Source organism: Mauremys mutica, unplaced genomic scaffold (assembly GCF_020497125.1).
Source record: "Mauremys mutica isolate MM-2020 ecotype Southern unplaced genomic scaffold, ASM2049712v1 Super-Scaffold_100127, whole genome shotgun sequence".
Classification (NCBI taxonomy): Eukaryota; Metazoa; Chordata; order Testudines; family Geoemydidae; genus Mauremys; species Mauremys mutica.
In genome coordinates this window covers 360,178-381,343 of record NW_025423275.1, presented here as the reverse complement: position 1 = coordinate 381,343, position 21,166 = coordinate 360,178, and the positions used below count along the sequence as shown (strand labels likewise).

The window sequence follows — 21,166 nt, the reverse complement described above, 5'->3', positions numbered from 1 at the left end:
TCCATTCCTATGGACCCCAAATCAGAATTCAACATAGATATTTTATACTACTAACATTTTATCAAAGTGTTCATTAAATGTTAACTTGCTAACTTGAGACCATGGGTGGAGACATTATGTAACCTGTTAACCATTGGCTACTGTGCTATCTTGTCTTGCTGCAAAACCTATCCTGGGGTGTGGAACTGCCTACCCTGTCACTTTCCCCCACCCATGGAAAACCTACATATTCTATTGTAATCAATTGACTGACAGTGCCTCTGAGCTTAATAAGCCAGGTGACACTTGGCCAGTGCTGTGTGTAATAAACTCCTCTGCTTGACCTCTACACGGTTTGATTTACGTCCTTCAGAGAACAAAGAAAGAGCTGGAGGCCAGGTGAGCAGGTTCCCAGGGAAAGAGAACAAAGGACAGAAGAGGGGAAAAGGGCCTGGCTGAGTTGGGCTGTTGGAAGCAAGGAGTCTGCTGGTTTGGGGACTCAAGGGGAGATCCCAGGCTCTGAGGTTTGGGTCTCATGAAGATGGACGTTGCTGAATCTTCCTGCTTCCTGTGCTAACACAGAACTTTCCCAGGCTGGACTCCAGACCACTAATAAACCTTCTGTTGTACAGCGCTGGCTGAGAGACACTGGTGATTGTGGAAGTTGGGGGTGCAGGACTCCTTGTGTGTGTGTGTGGAGGGGGTGTGTAGGGCTTTCCCAGGTGTCCTGCTAACATGGCTCACTACAGGAAGCTCCTGGCATGGAACAGGGGGGCTGAAAGGTCCAAGGTCAGTCCCAGGCCGTGCTGCAGGCAAGGAGGTTCCCCCCAGTGACAGCGTCCCCTGGGCGGTGTCACACTGATGAGGGCTCTGCCTGGGTTTGGTTCAGAGCGGTTCCAGAGCACTGAGCCTGTGTCAGCCCCCAGCATGTGACCTGCAGGCTCCACTCTGGCAAAGCTCCCTGTCCCTGGGCTTTGGCATCACTAGCCCCTGCTTAGTGACTAGGGGTCAGTTTAGGGGAGTGATTCCCAAAATGTGGGGCATGCCTCCTAGGGGGGCACAGAGGAATGTTCATGGGGGCACCTCAGGGTTGAGCCAGCCCCCATGGAGGGCAGGGAGGGAGCACCACTCAGCCCCACTCTGTCCCAGCTCTTCACCCACCCTACCCTCAGCCTGAGCCCCCGGCCCAGCCGTGACCCCCTTACCTGTGTCTGCACCCCTCTCCCCAGCAAGCCACAGCCCCACTCCCAGCCCCGGTTCTCGACCGCAGCTTCTGGGGGGCCTTAGCCATGGCTAAGAGGGCACAGTGTGAAAAGTTTGGGGACCACTGGTTTAGGGTGACGTCCTCAATTGCTTCTATGCAGTCCAATAAAAGCTATTCCTCACCCACCCAGCCCTCCATCAGGACGGACTAGGTATGTTCTGCTGCCCTTCACTCATGCAGGAAGGATAATAACATTTCATTCCACTCAATCCTAAAGTGATTTGTAACCCACCACAAGCCAAAACTGGTCATTTTGGGAAAGTGGCCCCATCATGCTGCATAGCTAGGCAGAGTAGGTGTGTCTATGCAAACACGGTCTGTTCCTGAAGTCTTTCCCCCAGCTCCTCACTAGATGTGAGGGGGGAGCTCATTCAGCCCCTGCGTCCACTTAGTGTTTCAAAACTCCTTATTGTCCCTATCTCTGCTGGCCTTAGATTTCTCCTCCTGTTCATCTTTCAGCAGTTCTGATGAGGTGGCCGAGTGGTTAAGGTGATGGACTGCTAATCCATTGTGCTCTGCACGCATGGGTTCGAATCCCATCCTCATCGGACACATTTAGTCTTCATTCCTCCTTTATAGACAATCATCTCCCCCATTGGTACAATAACAGACCCAACAATGTTGCTTCTTGCAAACAAAAACCTTCTCAGGAACTCAGAACTCCCTTGCTTTAAATTAAATGTCTAAATCCCAGATTTCTTAAAAAAAAAGAATTCTCTAGTCCTGTATTTCTTAGTTTTTATCTCAAAAGGGAACATCCTCATCATCTCCCCCAAACACCCTGGGACCTGCCGAAATAATTAAAATACCCCCATCCTGAGCAAGGCCAGAACAGTGAACCAGAGCTAGTGTCTAGGCCAAGCTGTTCTGAAGGAGGCAACTCAAACATTTTCTCCCTGCTTCCCTTGGCAAGGTCTGACTAAGAAAACAAAATTCCCCAAACTGAAAATTTTCTGCTGAAACACCAATACTAGTCTGGTTGGGGACTTTGATATGAATGTATTATTATTATTATTATTATTCACTTCTGATTTATCTCAGTTCAGTGTTTGTCCTCCGGATGTGTTTACAGATATTGAGTTGTGGGGGAGAGAGGCCAATTCATAATGTCTCTACCCCCCTTTCATAGTGTCTTCCAACTTGCTAGGAAGCTCCTTTGCTGCGATGTGAGTCAAGCAGTGTCCATTGTCGCTGTGCTATCTCAGAGAAGTCTGCATTGTACACGGTCCTTGGGAGTGTGAATCCCTTCAATGGGCCAGCAGCAAGTCCGGCTCCTCCCTTGTCGCACCTGAAAGTCTGGTAGGGGGCATTTCCCCACCTCATAACATATCTCAGTAACACACACCAAGCAAAACTTCATAACTTCCTAACCAATGCGAGCACACACAATCCAACACGATATTAATGTACAACAGATCAAGATTTTTGAAATGATACCTCACAAGGCAGACTTTGTACAAACCGTGCCATCATTATATGAGAGTGGTGAATATGGGGCTTCCAAGGTGCTGCTTTGAGTAGAGTGTGCCACACCTGGGCTTCCATTGCAATGGAGACATACCCTTAGAGTCCATCTCTCCTGGGATAAATATGGCAGCAAGGCTGGTCTGGGTCATCTGACTTGGGCTCATGGAGCTAAAGCTGAGGGGCTAAAAACTGTGGTGCAGATATTTGTGTTCACACTGAAGCCTGGGTGATCTCCAGGGCCTGCAGACATCAAACGATGAGGAATTCTGCACACAGAGAGGACCCTGCTAGTGGAAAATGCCTTTGGAAAAGCCCCTTCTGTCACCAGCTGTGGTCGTACAGTGCTCAGTGCTCTGCGTTGTGGCCTCAAGAGCCATGGATGCAAGTTGAGTTACGATGACCTTTTCCTTGTCTCCATGTTTCTTAGGTGCCTCCTTCCGACACTTTCAGAAAAAATGACTGGTTTCTTTTGGAAGCATCTGCACTGCAAGGCAAAGGCATCTTCTCTGCTTCCTCAAAAGATTGACCAAAAGGTGGGAAGAGCAGACACATTTGGCAAGGCACCACTGGGTGCTGCATCCCTAACCTCCACTTTACCTGGCAGGTGCCTGGCCCAGCTTAGCCACAGTGCTGCTCTCTGGGACTTTTCTCCCAGCTGCTCCATTTCTCATCACTGACAATCAAAAGGAAGGTGACATGACCTCTGTGTGTGGACATCCCCAGCAAATCACAAGGACGTGTGGCACAGGCTTTCGTGTTGCAGCAATTGCAGTCAAAGCAACCGCCATGCCAATGCCAGTCACAGCAGCCTTTTCATCAACTCCAGGCTTGTGATTTGATTCTTTCCAATGCCTCTCTCCAAAGAAGCCTTTTCCTTAGCAAGCAATTACTTGGATACCAAGGGAGGTCTCTTCTGTTTCCTAGAAAGACACAGGAAAATGTGAGCAGAGGAGACAAAAGCCATGCAACAAGGCACCACTGGGAGTTGAACCCAGGATCTCCTGTTTACTAGACAGGTGCTTTAGCCAGCTAAGCCATGGTGCCTGCCTTGCAAAAGGGTTTACAACTGTTCCATTTGATGGTTCAGGATAACACCTGCAAATTCCAAAGTACAGACATTCCCCATTTCCCTCAAGACTTGCAGACCTTGAGGTGTCTGGCTCTCCATGCACAGCAAGCCACAGCTGAGTTGACAGAGGGCTTCTAACATGTGCTTCTCCCACCAGCCACTGTGATCATATAGTGGTTAGTGATCTGTGTTTCAGTCGCAGCAACCTCGGCTCAGTTCTGAGTCATGGTAACCTTTCCTTCAGCTCTAGATTTCTCATTTGCCGCTTTCCAAGTGTGGTGGGGTGGCTGCCCCAAACAAGCAGAAGAAAGATTAAGGCAGCCTTGCAGAGGCTGTGCAGAACCCAGCGTATCAGGAAAGGGCTTATTGGGAGAGCCAATCAGGAGAAGGCTTGCTGGAGCAGCCCATATATAAAGGGCTGCTCAGCACAGCAAGAGTCAGTCACTCCTTGGAATTTGAGGAAGGAGGATTGGCTGCCGTGAAGGAAGAGCACCATGATCAGAGTAGTGCTGGGTGGGTAAGGGGAGCATGAGTGACCTCCTGGCCGACTACTGCCAGACTGAGGCCCTGATACAAAGGCGGAGGAAGGTGCTAGGTCTGTGGGGAAGTGGTCCAGAGAAACAGATGGCAGGGGTTGGAGGTGCACCCCTTTTGCCTCAGTCGCTGCTGACACAGGTGGCTACACCCTGGACTGCAGCTGGCCACTGAGGCAAGTGTCTGGGTAGAGGACGGCTGCCCCCTGGAAGAGGGGAGAGACCTGAGTGGGGCACAGCCAGAGGGCTGTGTCCATAAGAGGACATTGAAGTCCTGAGAACGACATGGGTCCTAATGATAGAACAGATGGCAGCCAGACGCCACTAGATGAAGGCGCACTGGTGGACCAGAGCTAATTGCCAGGATGGCCAACAGGAGGCACTGCAGTGAGGCATGCCCCATGGCACCAAGACTTAGCCACAAGGAAGGCTCTCTCTGTCTTGAACCACTACTTAGAAGGATTCTGCTGACAGGTCTTTTCTTTTTATGAAAAGAGATACAAAAAAGGAGCCAACAGAGACATTAGGTTCAGCAAGGAAGAACTGTCAGGCCAAGCCAGGATTTCCTGGTTACTAGGAAGGCTCTTCAGCCAGCTCTTCCCAAAGACCACTATCCAGAGGCCTTTTAACAGCCACTGCAGATGTTCATCGACAAAGAGATGCCAAAATAGAGTTCTCCACTGCCTGCAGCCATCACACTACCAGGAGTTCTGTGCACAGAGAGGCCCCTGCTGGTGGAAAAAGGCTTTGGTAGAGACTCTTCTGACACCAGCCATGGTCATATAGCGTTTAGCACTCTGTGTTGTGGCTTCAGCATCCACAGATGCAAGTTCAGTTAGGGGATGTTTTCTTGTCTCCACATTCGTCTAATGGCTCCTTTCAACACTTGTCACCAAAAAGACCTGTTTCTTTTGCAAGCAATGTACAGCTAGGCAGAGGCAATCTTCTCCATTTCCTCAAAAGATCACCAAGCTGCGGGGAGAGGAGACGCATTCAGCCAGGCACCACTGGGTGCTGCATGCTGAATCTCCTCTTTATTCAGCAGGTGTCTGTGAAGGACATAATCTACACAGTGTAGAGGTCAAGAATAGGAGTTTATTACACACAGCGCTGGCGGAGTGTCACCTTGCGTATTAGGCTCATAGACACTGTCAGTCAATTGATTACAATAGAATATATAGATTTTCCATGGGCAGGGTAAAGTGACGGGGTAGGCAGTTCCACACCCCAGGATAGGTTCTGCACCAAGACAAGATAGCACAGTAGCCAATGGTTAACAGGTTACATAATGTCTCCACCCATGGTCTCAAGTTAGCAAGTTAACATTTAATGAATAATTTGATAAAATGTGAGTAGTATAAAATATCTATGTTGAATTCTGATTTGAGGTCCATAGGAAAGGAGCAACTCTTTTGATTGTCCAATGGGTACATTCCTAGGGGTTAAAGCAAAGAACCAGTGAAAGCATATGGCAATAAAGATTGTTTTCTGTGTGTCTAAAGGCAAGGCATTGGTCTCTTGGGAGGGAAGTGGAAAGATGCCATATCTTATACTGACATGTGCCTACTTCTCATAAACTCAAGATTGGATCTGTGGGAAGAACGTCTCTCTACAGAAGAGATTAACAGAAAAGGAAAAGGGATTCTTTGCTCAATTTGCAACTCTGAATAAGACACAATTATTTACTTCTTAGCTCCAACACCTGGCAATTTGCTGACCAGGCCTATCTTAGCAAGCAAGGCTTTCTGTTTACCCCAGCTTTCTCTTAGCTGATCACTATTTGCTAGGCCTCTGGTCCCTTGACCATACTCTGGACTTTGGCTCTGGAAAAGAGCTGGCACAATCCATAGATCAGGTTGTTATATAAACTGCACATGGATTTGAACCCTTCACATCCAGTAATGGCAAAGTCCTTGGTTCCGGCTTGTAGCAGTGATGGAATAAACTGCAGGTTGAAATCAAGTCTCTGGAGTACATCCACACCTGGGATGGGTCATTCAGTCCTTTGTACAGAGCTTCAGTTTGTAGCAAAGTCCCTCCAGAGGTATGAAGCAGGATTGAAGACAAGATGGAGATGAGGCATCAGCCTTTTATAGTCTCTTGCCATGTGGTTTTTGCTTTCTTTGTCCCAAGGACACTCTATCCAGCACGTGGCATAGAAAAACTTTAAAGTTCTGTCCATAGGGCAGATCCCTGCATACCTTGCTGAGTCACAAGGCATATCTGACTTCTCTCAGTGGGCCAGTTGTATAGCTGGTGGTCCTTAATGAGCCATCAAGCAGGCTAGGCAGAATTGACACCAATTTGTCTGGCTGGAGTATTCCCCGGAAGCAGAGCACAAGTTTGAAATACGGGCAGCATAGAGCCAATATTCATAACGTCAACTACAAAAATGATACACATCCAGAGATAGCATAATTCTAATCAGCCAATCATAACCTCTCCATAGACCCATTACACGACAACCTTTCTATAATATTGGCTGCAAATATAGAACAGTGGTCGCAACGGTGAGCTATACAGTTACAGATTATGTCAATAACGTCACAGGAGATGACACGGCATCAGTGAGACTGATACTGGAATACTGCCTCCAGTTTTGGTGTCCTCATTTGAAAAAGATGTTGTGAAATTGGAGCTGGGTCAGCAAAGAGCCACCAAATGTTGTGAGGGCTGGAGAAAAATGCCTTCTAGGGAGCTATTGAACAAGCTCAACCTGTTTAGCTTATCAAAAGAAGATTGAAAGGTGACTTCATTGAAGTGTTGAAGGGCCTTACTGGAGAGAAAAGATTGGCTATTAAAGGGCTCTTTAATGTAGCAGAGAAAAGCATAACAAGCCCCAATGGCTGGATGGTGAAAAGAGACAAATTCATATTACAACTAAGGCACAAATATTCAACAGCAAAGATGATTCACCACAGGAACAAGCTACCAAGGAAAGTGGTGGATTCACAATCTTCTGATGTCATTTAATGAAGACTAGATGCCTTTCTGGAATGTGTTTACCCAAAAAGTAGCTATTGTGTCATACAGGAGGCCTATGATATGCAGGGGGGCAGATTAGATGCTCTAATGGTCTCTTCTGGCCATAAAGTCGACAAATTTCTGAAAAACTGAGTGTAGCATTGGGAGCAGCGTCTGATGTTTTCCTGTCTAGCCGGCTTGCTTCCTAGAACGAACGCTCCTTGAGTGGGGTGATCCACAGGGAGTAGCTCAACCTCCAAAGTGCCTGGGCAGGGGCAGGACATTAGCACAGCAAGGGAGGGGTGTGGCAGTGACATCACAAAGGCTTTTTGCAGGACCTCAGACTATTGGTCAAAGGTGGTGGGGAGGTGGTGACCTCACAGAGAGATGCTGACATCAGCATGGCAGGACAGGGGCGAGGGGCCAGGGAAACCTCACAGACCCCTGTGGCTTTGCTTCAGCAAGTCTCCTTCTCCAGGTCTCTCTTTGAAGACTGAGAGAGTATTGGGGTTCACGTAAGTGAGCACCAGGAGGTACCTTTTTCGAGTTTTCTCCTTCCCTTTTAGTGATTTTACTAGAGATGAGCCGTCCCTGTTTAGAAGGTAAGAGCCTCCTTGAGGTTTGAAACCTGCTCAGTGTGATCCATCTGGTGACAGTTGAATTCTAGGCATGGAAAACACGAGCTTAAGGAGGCAGAATTTTATTCTGCACCTGGGATTTTGTCCCTTAGAATCACTGGGGACATTTGAGTTTGTCCTTTTTGTTTCACTTTTTCCTCCATCCCTCCCTCCTTTCTCTTCCTCTCTTGCTTCTTTTATCCATCCTCCTGTTCCCCTCCCAACACCAGGAGAGAGGTGTGTGTGTGTGTGTGTGTGTATGTGTGTGTGTGTTGCGGGGGAGTGCTCGGCAGCTCCCACTCTGGGAGGTCCACCCAAAAATGTGGGGCTGAAATAGTGCTCGGGCAGTGATTCTCACTGGTGACCTGGGCCATCCTTTGGGCTCTCTGGTGAGAACCCTCAGCTTCTCGTCCTCAGTCTCTACCCTGATTGGCTGAGCAGGGGGTTATTGACAGGGAGGAGACTCAGGTCCTTGTTGTTCTCTTTGAAGACCAAGGAAATAAGTCAGAACCAGTTCTATGTTTGATGAATTTTGCTGCTTCTCTGAATTAATGGTCTCTGAGCAGTTCATGATTCTCTCTAACATTGCAGTTCTCAAATACTTGCTGTGCACTGTTGTTGGTCTGGAGCTCATCTGAGAGCACTTTACTCAGGTCATTCAATGTAGGAAATTCAAGATCCGATGGTTAGTTTGAAAATCAGGGCTCTTGGGTCCTATTCCCAACTCTGCCACTGCCTGCCTGTGTGACCTAAAACAAGTGAATTCTCCTTTCTCAGCCTTAGCTTCTCCCTCTTTCAAATAGGGATAATAATGATCCGCTCCTACCTACCTCAACACACTCACTCTTCCCCAACATACATGTTATCTCTCCCCCCCCCACACACACAGTCTCCACACTGCAGTTGAAAGGCAACTGGCAATCTAGTAGGATGCCCATTGAGCAATGGGTTAGGGAAACCGGCTGGTGTTAGACTTGTTGGGGCCTGAGGCTGAAGTCAAAAGTCTGAGCCCCACCACCCAGGGCTGAATCCCTCAAGCTCTGGTTTTGCCCTTCCCCCACTTGGGCGGAGCTCAGGCTTTGGCTCCCCCCTGCCCTGTGTGGGAGGGGCTTGGTCCCTCTTTCCAGGGCCAGGCAGTAAGTTTTTTTGGCAGAAGGTGGTTGCAGTGAAAAGAAGTTTGAGAAAACCTGGCATAGAGCATCTTCATTACTGAGCTGCAGCAGCAATGTTGCGGGGGAGTTTGAAATGTTGACTTGTCTTTAGCCTCTGAACACGTCTAGACTTGGCTCCCTGTGGCACCCTGGGTGATCAGACACTGAAAGTACAGCCATGGAGACACCACACAGCCTAGCTGGCAAGAATCAAACTGCCACAGAAAGACACCTCTGGTTTCCTAGCCCAGCTCCCTAAGCCCTCAGCCACAACCACTTAACACAGGGGCTTTTCTACACTCTGGTTCTGTTCTCACTCAAGGGTCATTTCCAATGGTTTGCTCAGACCAGCTTCCGCAGCACACTCACTGCTGTGCAGCTCTGTACGTGTGGCCATGGCTGAGCAGCAAGAATTCCTGCCCATTTCCCCAGTGGCTGGAGCATGGCTAGAGTGTGTCTGTGGTTAATGATGTTGCTGTAGATTGTTCATTTCCTGCCTTGGGAATTCAGACAGTCCCTTTTCCCAACATATCTCCAGCACATCAGTAATTCCAATAACGGGCAGGTTTTCTCTGGGGCACTGAGTTTTTTCAGGGAGTTGGTGGCTCCTTTCTTTCCTCACCCTGGAGTAAACTCAGCTTTTTATTCTGTGGTTCATGTTTTATGGAATAACAGCAGCAGCTTGAAGAAAGAGAAGAGTGAATATCTCACTGTCAGGGCTGAAGGTGGTCACGTCCTCTCTGTCTGACCATCGCCACTGCAGGAGAGAAGGTTTCAATGGATTCGAATGCCCTGGCTCAGACAAGAGATACAGGGAGGTTTTGCTGTTCATGGATCTGTGCAAAGGAAATTGTGTCTCTGTGTGAAACTGAGGAGGGAAATGAAATGCCCACCGGGTGGCGCAATGTCCTAAGCTAAGGCAGGAGGGGGAAGGACTAGAGCTGAGGAATGACTGAAGTGGACTCACGTGGGATTGAAATGACATTTGTTTCTGTCAGGTAGTGAGAAATGTGACATTAATTCAGATGCGGGGTTGAGGCTTCCTTAGCTCCTTGTAAAAACTTGAACTTGATTTCCCAGAAGGGAGAAAGGGAAAGTCTGGGGCTGCCTTTAGTCCCTGGCTGGGGTCTCCTCGCCAGTGGAAAACATCCCTTGTTTGGTGCTGCCAAGGGGATCGTGCAGAGCTGAGACGTCCCTCCGCTTGGATCAAAGGGGGAGTTGGATGGAATTTATCACACAACCCTCCCTGCTCCCCAGAGCCCCACGGGGAGAATATAGAGAAAGGGGAGTCATTCCTCCCCTGCGCTCCCAGAAGAGCTGCTAGGGCTCCTTCCTGCCAGCTACTCACCCCTGGATTCACCCTCAGCTCCTGGGATCTTTCTGCTCCAAAGGCACCAGAGTCCTGGCATGTGGAGGGCGTCACTGCACAGTCTGAAACACAAGGGAGGTTTCTGGAATTGAAGGAAGGAGCAGAAAATGGAGAGGAAAGAAACAGAGAGAAAACGCCTCATCTCTCTTCTCTCCCCTTCCCAGCAAGAAATGTGACCAAGGACCAGCGTTAGGGGAAATGGTGCCCGGGGCAAAGCTTGTACTTTGGCACTTCCCCATTGCCCCTGGGCGATCCCCCTCCCCCTTTAGTGCTAGCTCCTGCACTCCCAACCCTTGTGCCTCCTTCACCCCTAACTCCTGCCCCCTCCTGTGCCCTAACCGCTACACTGTGTCCCCTTTGCCCTTAACTCCTGCACTCCCCTCCTGTGCCACCAGCCACTGCCCTGCTTCTGCACCCCCTTCACCCCTAACCCCTGCACCCCCTCCTGCACCCACATGGGGACACTGACCTGTGTGCATGGAGCAGCTGGCATTGCTGCCTGCTCCTCCCTGGGATGCTGCTCCTCCGGGCACCCCAAGGGGCTGCAGGGGCAGGGCGAGAAGTGACATCGTCTGCGCTCCCTGCATCCAGGTCACTTTCCTCAGCTGGGCTGTATCAGGGGAGGGCAGAGAGCAGCAGCTTCTGATGCTCCCCTCCCAGCACAGCCCAGGTGGGGACAGTGACCAGGACGCATGGGGCACATAGTGTTGCTCCTCACTCCCCCCAGCCCTCTATGGGGCCACGGAGGAGCATTGGGGCAGGGAGAGCAGTGAGCATCTTTGCACTGGCACATGGTGCCCTTTGACCCCCTGGAGCCCTGGGCGGCTGCCGGGGGGCCCCACCCCTAAGGCCGGCCAGGCTCCCCAGCATGAACAGCAGAGACACAGGGAGACTGGCCACCCACTGAGCAGTGGTAGCCTGGGCGGCTCGTAATGGAGGCTCGGGGGGGGAGGGGTTGCTCAGCCTCCCCAAACCTTGCATCGCCAAGGAGAAGGTGGGGCCAATAACTAGGGGCCCTGGCCAAATTGGGCCCCCCTGGAAAAGTCTCCCCCATGTTGGCCCCAGGGCTGGAGGAGCTCCCACTCCCTGCTACGGCCCGGGGGCTGCAGCAGGGCACAGAGCTTCTCTGGTCTTGGGGCCACAGTGGGGCAGGGGTAAAGGAGTGACAGGGTGGGGCCAGTGGTGGAACAGAGGTGACAGTGGATGGGGCCGTGGGTAGAAGGTGTGGAAGGGGGCGGAGCCACAGACAGAAGTGGGGGGTTATGGTTCCAGTTCTGGGGCTCCCGCACTTGTTCTCCCTTCCCTGGGCTTTAGCATCACTAGCCCCTGCTTAGCGAGTAGGGGTCAGTGGTCCCCAAAATGTGGGGCATGACTCCTAGGGGGACATAGAGGCAAATTCATGGGGGCAGCAGCACTCAGCCCCACTCTGCCCCAGGTCTTCCCCAACCCCACCCTCAGCCTGGGCCCCTGACTCCCAGCCCAACCTCGACCCCCTCAACCCTGTCCGCACCCCTCTCTCCCCAGCAAGCAACAGCTCCACTCCCAGCCCCGGTTCTCAACCATGGTTTTCAAGGGTGCCACAGCCATGGATACAAGGGCACAGTGTGAAATGTTTGGGGACCCCTGGTTTAGGATGATGTTCTCAATCACTTCTATGCAGTCAAATAAAAGCTATTCCTCACTCACCCCTCCATCAGGACGGACTAGGTATGTTCTGCTGCCCTTCACTCATGCAGGAAGGATAATAACATTTAATGCCACTCAGTCCTAAAGTGATTTGTAACTCACTACCAGCCAAAACTGGTCATTTTGGGAAAGCGGCCCCATCATGCTGCATACCTAGGCAGAGTAGGTGTGTCTGTGCAAACACGGTCTGTTCCTGAAGTCTTTCCCCCAGCTCCTCACTAGATGTGAGGGGGGAGCTCATTGAGCCCCTGCTTCCGCTTAGTATTTAAAAACTCCTTATTAGCCCTAGCTCTGCTGACCTTAGATTTCTCCTTCTATCTCTTTCTTGACAGCTCAGATGAGGTGGCCAAGTGGTTAAGGTGATGGGCTGCTAATTCATTGTGCTCTGCACACATGGGTTTGAATCCCCTCTTCCTGGAATGCTTTTAGTTTTCACCCCTCCTTTGTAGACAACCATCTCCTCCTTTGGTACAATGACAGATCAAACAATGTTACTTCTTGCAAACAAAAACCTTCTCAGAAACTCAGAACTCCCTTGCTTTAAATAAAATGTCTAAATCCCAGATTAAAAAAAAAATTCTCTAGTCCTGTATTTCTTAGTTTTTATCTCAAAAGGGAACATCCTCATCATCTCCCCCAAACACCCTGGGACGGCCCCAAATTATTAAAATGCCCTCAACCCGAGCAAGGCCAGAGCAGTGAACCAGAGCTAGTGTCTAGGCTGAGCTGTTCTGAAGGAGTCAACTCAAACATTTTCTCCCTGCTTCCCTTGGCAAGGTCTGACTGAGAAAACAAAATTCCCCAAACTGAAAATTTTCTGCTGAAAAACCAATACTAGTCTGGTTGGGGACTTTGGTTTGCAAGTATTATTGTTATTATTCTCTTCTGATTTCTGAATCAGTTCAGTCTTTGTCCTCCAGGTGTGTTTCCAGCTGCTGAGTTGTGGGGGAGAGAGGCCAATTCATGATGTCTCTTCCCCTCTTTCATAGTTTCTTCCAACTTGCTAGGAAGCTCCTTTGCTACGATGTGAGTCAAGCAGTGTCCATTGTCGTTGTGCTGTCTCGGAGAAGCCTGCATTGTACACGGTTCCTGGGATAGTCCTTGGGACTGTGGATCCCCTCAATGGGCCAGCAGCGAGTCTGGCTCCTCCATTGTCACACCTGAAAGGCCGGTGGGGGGCATTTCCCAACCTCATAACATATCTCAGTAACGCACACAGAGCAAAACTTCATAACTTCCCAACCAATGGTAGCACACACAATCCAACAAGATATTAATGTTCAACAGATCAAGACTTTTGAAATGATACTTCACCAGGCAGACTTTGTACAAACCATGGCATCATTATATGAGAGTGGTGAATATGGGGCTTCCAGGTGCTGCTTTGAGCAGAGCGTGCCACACCTGGGCTTACACTGCAATGGAGACGTACCCTTAGAGTCCATCTCTCCTGGGATAAAGATGGCAGCAGGGCTGGCCTGGGTCATCTGACTTGGGCTCCTGGAGTTAAAGCTGAGGGGCTAAAAACTGTGGTGCAGATATTTGTGTTCACGCTGAAGCCTGGGTTCAGAAACCCTCACCCGTCGTGGGGCCTCAGAGGTTGGGCTCAAGCCCATATGTCTGCACTGTAATTTTATAGAGGTTGGGAGGGAGTTTAGCAAGTGGAAACGGTAAAACCACATTGAGGGGAGTGGATCACTGACCTATCAGCTCTTAACACCCAAACTTTCAGTAACTCTATTATCAATGCCTGTGAGTGTAATTTAAACCATAGATCCATCTACCTCTGAATCTTGTCTTCTGACAGTAGCCAATACCAGGTGCCACAAAAGCCACTCCTCAAGTTACTACTGGAAGTTCAACCGAGGATCTCCTGCTTACAAAACAAAGGTTTTAACCAGCTAAGCTATAGTACCTGCTATTATTTAAAGTATCATGTTTGCCCACACCTGACTTTCTGCCAATCCCCACTGGGCCCTGACAAGTGTTGCTCGTGTTTGGATTCTGTAAAGCAGAGGAGCAGGTGACGTTTTGCTCCCAAGGTGTGTGTGTGATTCTTTGGACAGGTCTACACTACAAAATTAGGTTGGTGTAATTACATTATCTAGGCTGGCAATGCCGTTATATAAACGTAATCCCAGTGTAGATAACAGCTCAGCAGTCAGAACTTTCTGGAGCTATGAAAGGGGAGGGGCCCAGACTCTGTAGCAGGAATGCAGGGCAGGCGAGTTCACGGCGGGCATTGTGGGATACTGGTGGAGACCAGTTATGGTGATATAATGACCAGCAGCATTTACACTGACAATTTGTCACTTTAAGTTTGCTGCAAAAAGCTCTAGGCCTCTCGTCGAGGTGGTTTTATTTTGTCACCAAAACAGGGCAGTTTTGTCGCCAGACGTGGCATTGCAGTGTGTGCACCAGCCAAAAGCTGCTGACCGAGGGAGCGTTGTGTGTTCTTCACACACCTGAGCAATATAATGATGCTGAAATAACTTTGTAGTGCAGACCTGGCCAAATATTCACACACACACACACAAACACAGCTTGCAAGGAAAATGTCACCTGCTCCTCTGCTTTGCAGAATCCAAACACAAGCAAAGCGTGTTCAGGCCCCAGTGGGGATGGCAGGGAGTCAGGTGTGGGCAAACATGATACTTTAAATAATAGCAGGTACTATGGCTTAGCTGACAGACTGCAGATTATAACCCAGCAGGCAGATTATAACCCAGGAAGCCAAATCCTTCCCCAAACTGACAGTTGAAGCAGAAGATCCCCTTGGAAAGATCAGGATTTTTGCCTTTAAAAACAAGGAAAATGTGCATTGTTCTCTTCTGTCTACAGCAAGAGATTGAAGAAGCGCAATAGACTTCATTGACTGGAGGTTAAGAGGGGATTTAATCACTGTTTTTAAATACACAGTTTTAAAAATTCCCAGAGGGGGGAATATCTGATTTTAAAGGGTTCTTTAATTCACCAGATAAAGGTTGAACATGACCCCATTGGTTTGCAGTCAATGTCACAAAATGCCAACTGGAAATTACCATTTTTTAACCGTGAGGCTAATTATCTAGTGGAACAAGCTCCGCAAGGGACATGGTTAATTCCCCATCTCTGCCCTGTGTAAATGAAGACCGCAGCTCTTGCTGCAAGACACCTGGTGTGTGGGTGTCCCTGTTCCCCCTTCAGAACCTCTGGGACATGGTGCTTCCCTCCTCCCAGTTCAAGATCCCCATCATGTGGGTGCTCCCATCCAGGATCTCTGGTGAGTGTCTCTGTCCCCCACCCCATGAACTAGCTTCAGTGTGTGGTTTCCCCTGCCTGCCCCCATCCGGGATCTGTGGGTGTCTCTGTTCCCCTTTTCAAGATCCGTGTTGCTTGGGTGCATCCCTCCCCCCAAATCAGAATCCCCAGCGTGTGGGTGCTCCCATCCCCCCATCCAGGCTCTGCGGGGGGTGTCTGCATAAAAAGAGACTGTGTCTCACTGTCTTGCACAGGCTATGCTGCAGGGGCTATTCACAGGTGCGATCCCACTACTGATCGGCACGGGAGTTTTGACCTGCTCTGTTTCTGACCTGGGCCGGTTCACTCCTCCTTAGGTAACCTGGGGACCCCAAGCTCCCCCGGGATCACCATATTGATGCTGAACTTAGTGCGGACACCCGATTGGCACAGCCCCCTGCAGCCCAGAACTCCTGAGCTCAAGCGATCCGCCAGCCTCAGCCTCCCCAGGAGCTGGGATCACAGGCACCAGCCACGGGGCCCGGCTTGTTTCACAGCCTGGCAGCTCGAGCTTTAAACTCTGCTTGTGAGCTCTGTGCCTTGGCCAGACGGGGACAGCCTGGAACTGGGAAATGCTCCTGCTTCCCCCGCCCCCGTCTCATGTCAAGCTGCAGGCGCCGCTGTCCTCCCAGGTAAGATCCCGGAAGTTTCGGTGCCCCTTTCCCCCGCCCAGGTGTCCGGGTACCTCTGCCCCCCAGACAGAATCCTGGATTAGCAGACAGACCAATGGAGAAATGCCATTGAGTCCAGGGTAATACTCCACTGCCATTTTACCTTTTTCGCTTGCTAAACTCCTTCCCAACCTTGTGGGGTCCCAGAGCCTGGTATTGAGCCTGAGCCGAGATGTCTACAGTGTGAATTTACCACCCCACAGCGCAAGCCCCGGGAGCCTGCACTGGCACGGGACAGCCGTGGGTGTTTCATTGCAGTGCGGACATAGCCTAGCATTATGTCTACACTGCCATTAACACACCCAAGTCACTATTCTCAAACCCTGGGTCAGTTGATTCAGGCTTGTGAGGCTTGTGCTGCAGGGTTATAAAATTACAGTGTAGACACTTGGGCTTCAGCCCAGCCTCCGAAACCCCACGAGGGGTGAGGGTCTCTGAGCCTGGGCTCCAGTATGAGCCCCAGGAGCCCAAATCAGACCATCCAGGCCAGCAGGATTTTATCACAGTATAGATGCCCTCTCAGGGTATGTCTACACTGCAATGTAAGCCCAGGGTTAGCAGAAGTCATGTCAGCAGCCCCAACACATAAACATAAACCACGAGGGAAAGACCCACCCCCCAAATAAGCTGGGCAGTGTCCTTCTCCCTACGGTTTGTAAGTCCGGCAACCAAAAGTCCTTTAACATGAGCCATCCCCTCTCTGCACCCCACTCACAGCTGTTGTCCTTAGTCAGTGCAAGCCCAGAGGTGCCTCTGTAGAGTTCACCTGCCAGCCTGGGTGGAAAAGGGGGAAATAAGAAGGCCCCGTACTCACTATGTTGTCTAGGGACTCACTCATCCCTCCACTGCCACTCTGTGTTAGGGTTGGTCTAACACCTAAATTTTAGTATTGGGACCCAAGCCCCGGCCCACTTGGCTTTGGAGTCCCTGTCCCCTGCCTAGCAAATGCTATTGAATTGAGGGTGAGTCCCTCAATCAGGGTCTGCCAAGCACAGTTGTGCTGCCCTCGATTCACACAACAAGGATAACAACCCTTTATTTCTCCTGCCCCTGTAACATGGAGACTGGGAATCCAAAACCAGCCAAACGTGATCATTTCGGCAAGCAATCCAACATATTTCCAACATACTGTAAAATCCACATGCAGACTCCTACACGAAACCTTGCAAGAAAATCTTCCTGAGGGGGTCTGAAGCACTTGGTGCTGGAGGGATTGAGGGAGCCGTGGGTTGGGATTGAGGGGCACTGGGAATGGGGGGGGCTGTGGGTGGGGATTGAGAGGCACTGGGAATAGGAGGGGGCTGTGGGTTGGGACAGAGGAGAAGGGTGAAGAGGAGCAGGCTCGGGTTGGGAGTGAGGAGCAGTGAGCATAGGAGGGACTGAGGGTTGGGTCTGAGGGGCACTGGGAAAAGAGAGGACATGGGTTTAGGCTGAAGAGCATCGTCATTTGGGGATCCAGCAGGACAGGGGAAGGCAGCAGGTGATTCTAATTCCTTAGGGATATTCTGTGTGTTTGTATGTGTGTGTGTGTGTGTGTTCAGGGGAGGAACATGCTCTATGCCCAGAGGCCTTTATTCCTCCAGGCTGCAAGGACAGAGGGGCTATCAGGAAGTTGCCCCTTCAAACCCACACACAAAAAGGCCCTTCTGAGGAAAGGGAAAATCCTGAAGAGAAAAAGTAACATCAAAGAGGACTCCAGCAAGACAGTGTAAAATCTTTGTGAGTAGTTTATCCCCTAACCAGGGACTTGAACTCGGGACCCTCAGATTTAAAGTCTGATGCTCTGCCAACTGAGCTAGTCAGGCTCACAAAGCAAAATAGCAAGTTGGTGCAGAGTAGAAACTAGTCAAGAAAACAAAAGGGGGAAACAATAGGGGAAAACTGCTGCGCTCTCTGGCCTGGTTGGGGGGCTGTGCCGATCGGGTGTCTGCACTAAGCTCAGCATCAACATGGTGATCCCGGGGAAGCTTGGGGTCCCCAGGTTGCCTAAGGAGGGGTGAACCGGCCCAGGTCGGAAACGGAGCAGGTCAAAACTCCTGTGCTGATCAGTAGTGGGATCGCACCTGTGAGTAGCCCCTGCAGTGTAGCCTAGGCAAGACAGTGAGACACAGTCTCTTTTTATACACCCCCCCTCCCCCGCAGAGGCTGTATGGGGGGATGGGAGCACCCATTGTGGGGATCCTGAACTGGTGGGAGGGAGGCACCATGTATCAGGGATCCCGAAACGCGGAACAGGGACACCCACACACCAGGTGTCTTGCAGCAAGAGCTGCAGTCTTGATTTACAAACTGCAAGTGATGGGGAATTTACCACCTCCCTTGCGGAGCTGGTTCCACTAGATAATTAGCCTCACGGTTAAAAAATGGTCATTTCCAGTTGGTATTTTCTGACATCGACTGCAAGCCAAGGGGTCTTGTTCAATCTTTGTCTGGTGAATTAAAGAACCCTTCAAATCACATATTCCCCCCTCTGGGAATTTGTAAAACGTATTTAAAACAATGATTAAATCGCCTCTTAACCTCCAGTCAATGAAATCAATTGAGCTTCTTCAGTCTCTCGCTGGAGACATTTCCCTTGTTTTTAAAGGCAAAAATCCTGATCTTTCCAATGGGAGCTTCTGCTTCAATGTTCAGTTTGGGGAGGGATTTGGCTGCACTCAGAGATCTGCCCGCGGGTTACAATCTGCGATCCGAAGGGCCGAACGCAAACAGCGTTTAGATGGGACCGTTAGTGCCGCCCCCGTGTGGCCAAAGATCAGAACTGACCAGCAGAATTTACAGCTGGAGCCTGGGACGCTCCTGAGCAAATTGGGCACAAAGCCTCTCGCGTGGGACCCTCGCTGTGCAGCAGGAGGCGGAGGGAAGCTGATTGTCAGGGCTCAGGGCTGCACCCTGCCATGCTGAGCCGGTGTCTGTGCTAAGCTCGGCATCAATCAGGTGATTCTGGGCAGCTCCCACACGAGGGTGAAGCAGGTCACCCCTGGAGCAGGTTAAAGCTGCAGGGTGACAGTGGGGTTGCTGCCCCTGTGAACAGCTGCTGTAGCACCGGCTGGGCAGGACGGGGAGAGCCAGTTATACCCCCCCCCAGCCTGTATCGGGGGATGGGAGCACTCACACCCTGGGGACCCACCCACCAGAGATCTACTGGGGGGGAGAGTGGCACCCACACACCCAGGATCTTGTATGGGGGGGACAAGGGCATCCACACTCCGGGATCCTCTGCAGAGGGACGGACACCCATACATCCAGGATTCTCTATGGGGGGCAGAGGTACCCGGACACCTGGGTTCCTGGACCGGGGATGGGGGGCACCGAAACATCTGGGATCTTACATGAGAGGACAGAGGAGCCTGCAACCCTACATGAGACGGGGGCGGGGGAAGCAGGAGCATTTCCCAGTTCCAGGCTGTCCCCGTCTGGCCAAGGCACAGAGCTCACAAGCAGAGTTTAAAGCTCCAGCTGCCAAACAATAAAAGCAGCCAGGCTCCGTGGCTGGTGCCTGTGATCCCAGCGCCTGGGGAGGCTGAGGCTGGCGAATCGCTTGAGCTCAGGAGTTCTGGGCTGCAGCGGGCTGTGCCGATCAGGTGTCCACACTAAGTTCAGCATCAATATGGTGATCCCGGGGAAGCTTGGGGTCCCCAGGTTGCCAAAAGAGGGGTGAACCAGCCCAGGTTGGAAATGGAGAAGGTCAAAACTCCTGTGCTGGTCAGTAGTGGGATCGCACCTGTAAATAGCCCCTGCAGCATAGCCTGGGCAAAACAGTAAGACATGGTCTCTTTCTATACAGACACCCCCGGCAGAGCCGGGATGGGAGCACCCACACACTGGGGATTCTGACTTGGGGGGAGGGATGCCCCCCTGCAACACAGATCTTGAAAAGAGGAACAGCGACGCCCACAAACCACAGAGCCTGGATGGGGCCAGGGGAACCACACATGGGAGCTAGTTCATGGGGTGGGGGACACACCCATATGCTCCACTGCACCATTCTTAATGAGAAGAACGGGGGCATCCGCACAACACGGATCCTTAACGAGCTGGGGGACACCCACACACTCCACTATTAACCAGGAGGGACAGGGGCACCAGACACCCCCAGTAGGGTGGAGAACACCCACAGCCACCGGATCCCTCATGAGGGGTAAGACAGAGGGGATTGTAATGGGGCCCAGCGCACCCACACACCAGGGATTGTTCAGGGTTGAAGGGACAGGGACACCCACACACACTGAGATCACATCCTTGGAGGAACGCAAACACTCTACAGAAGGACCTGGTCTGTTCCATGATGGCAGCCCAGCCTGGGTGAGTCAAAGTCTCTTTTTATACAGCCACGTCTCAGAGATCCTGACTAGGGGGAGAGAGACACCCACCCACCAGAGATCCTTAATGGTCTAGGGTGCACCCACACACCAGGGATTCTTATGGGTGGGAGGAATGGAGACAGCCAGACACACTGAGATCACTTCCTCCCAGGAGCCTGGGCCAGACAGGGAGACACAGTCCCCCTTTACAGATCTGCCAGACAACCTTCCTCCCACTCCCTCCACACAATGTTCTTATCTGGAGGTGAAGCCAGGGAAATCACATGGAGGATTCTTATCTGGGGAACTGGGGGGACCCACTTACCACCAGAGATTCTTAAGGGCAGGAGGAACAGGGACTCCCACCTCTGTAGCATGGGGGTGGGTCGCCTGCTGGGATCATCTGGGCATATTTCACCTCGTCAGTTCCCTGCCATTGCCTTGGGGGCCCCTTGTTCGCTGCCTCTAGCACCCAGTTTAGCCTCCTTCCTGAGGACTGAAACGCTTTGATCTGTCTAAGGTCTGTGGGATCAATACGTGTCATGGTGTAATTCTGTGTTATTCGGGGGTCAGACCAGCTGAGCTAATAGCCCCTTCTGCCCTTAAATGCCATGAAAACATTTCCCTGGTTTCTCCTTGCGCCTGACAGACACCACGGTGAGGGGCCCAAGAGAAGATCCTGGACACAGCGCTCTGGCTCTTACTTTACTTGGGGATGTCAGCGCTTTCCTAGCAAAGCTGCTGCTAAACCGCTGGATTTGGGGAACGGTTCGGCTCCGATTCAGAGATCTGCCTGTGGGGTGTGAACCTGCC

The 21,166-nt window shown here is 51.0% G+C and overlaps 2 non-coding genes across 2 annotated transcripts; one reads left to right on the top strand and one right to left on the bottom strand.

Annotated features, from left to right (window-relative positions):
- Positions 1 to 1,709: 1,709 nt before the first annotated feature.
- On the top strand, positions 1,710 to 1,791 carry TRNAS-GCU. The gene has a single exon. It is a non-coding gene; the product is annotated as a tRNA-Ser (tRNA).
- A 1,889-nt stretch (positions 1,792 to 3,680) lies between these two features.
- On the bottom strand, positions 3,681 to 3,754 carry TRNAT-AGU. Its single transcript has one exon. It is a non-coding gene; the product is annotated as a tRNA-Thr (tRNA).
- Positions 3,755 to 21,166: the final 17,412 nt, after the last annotated feature.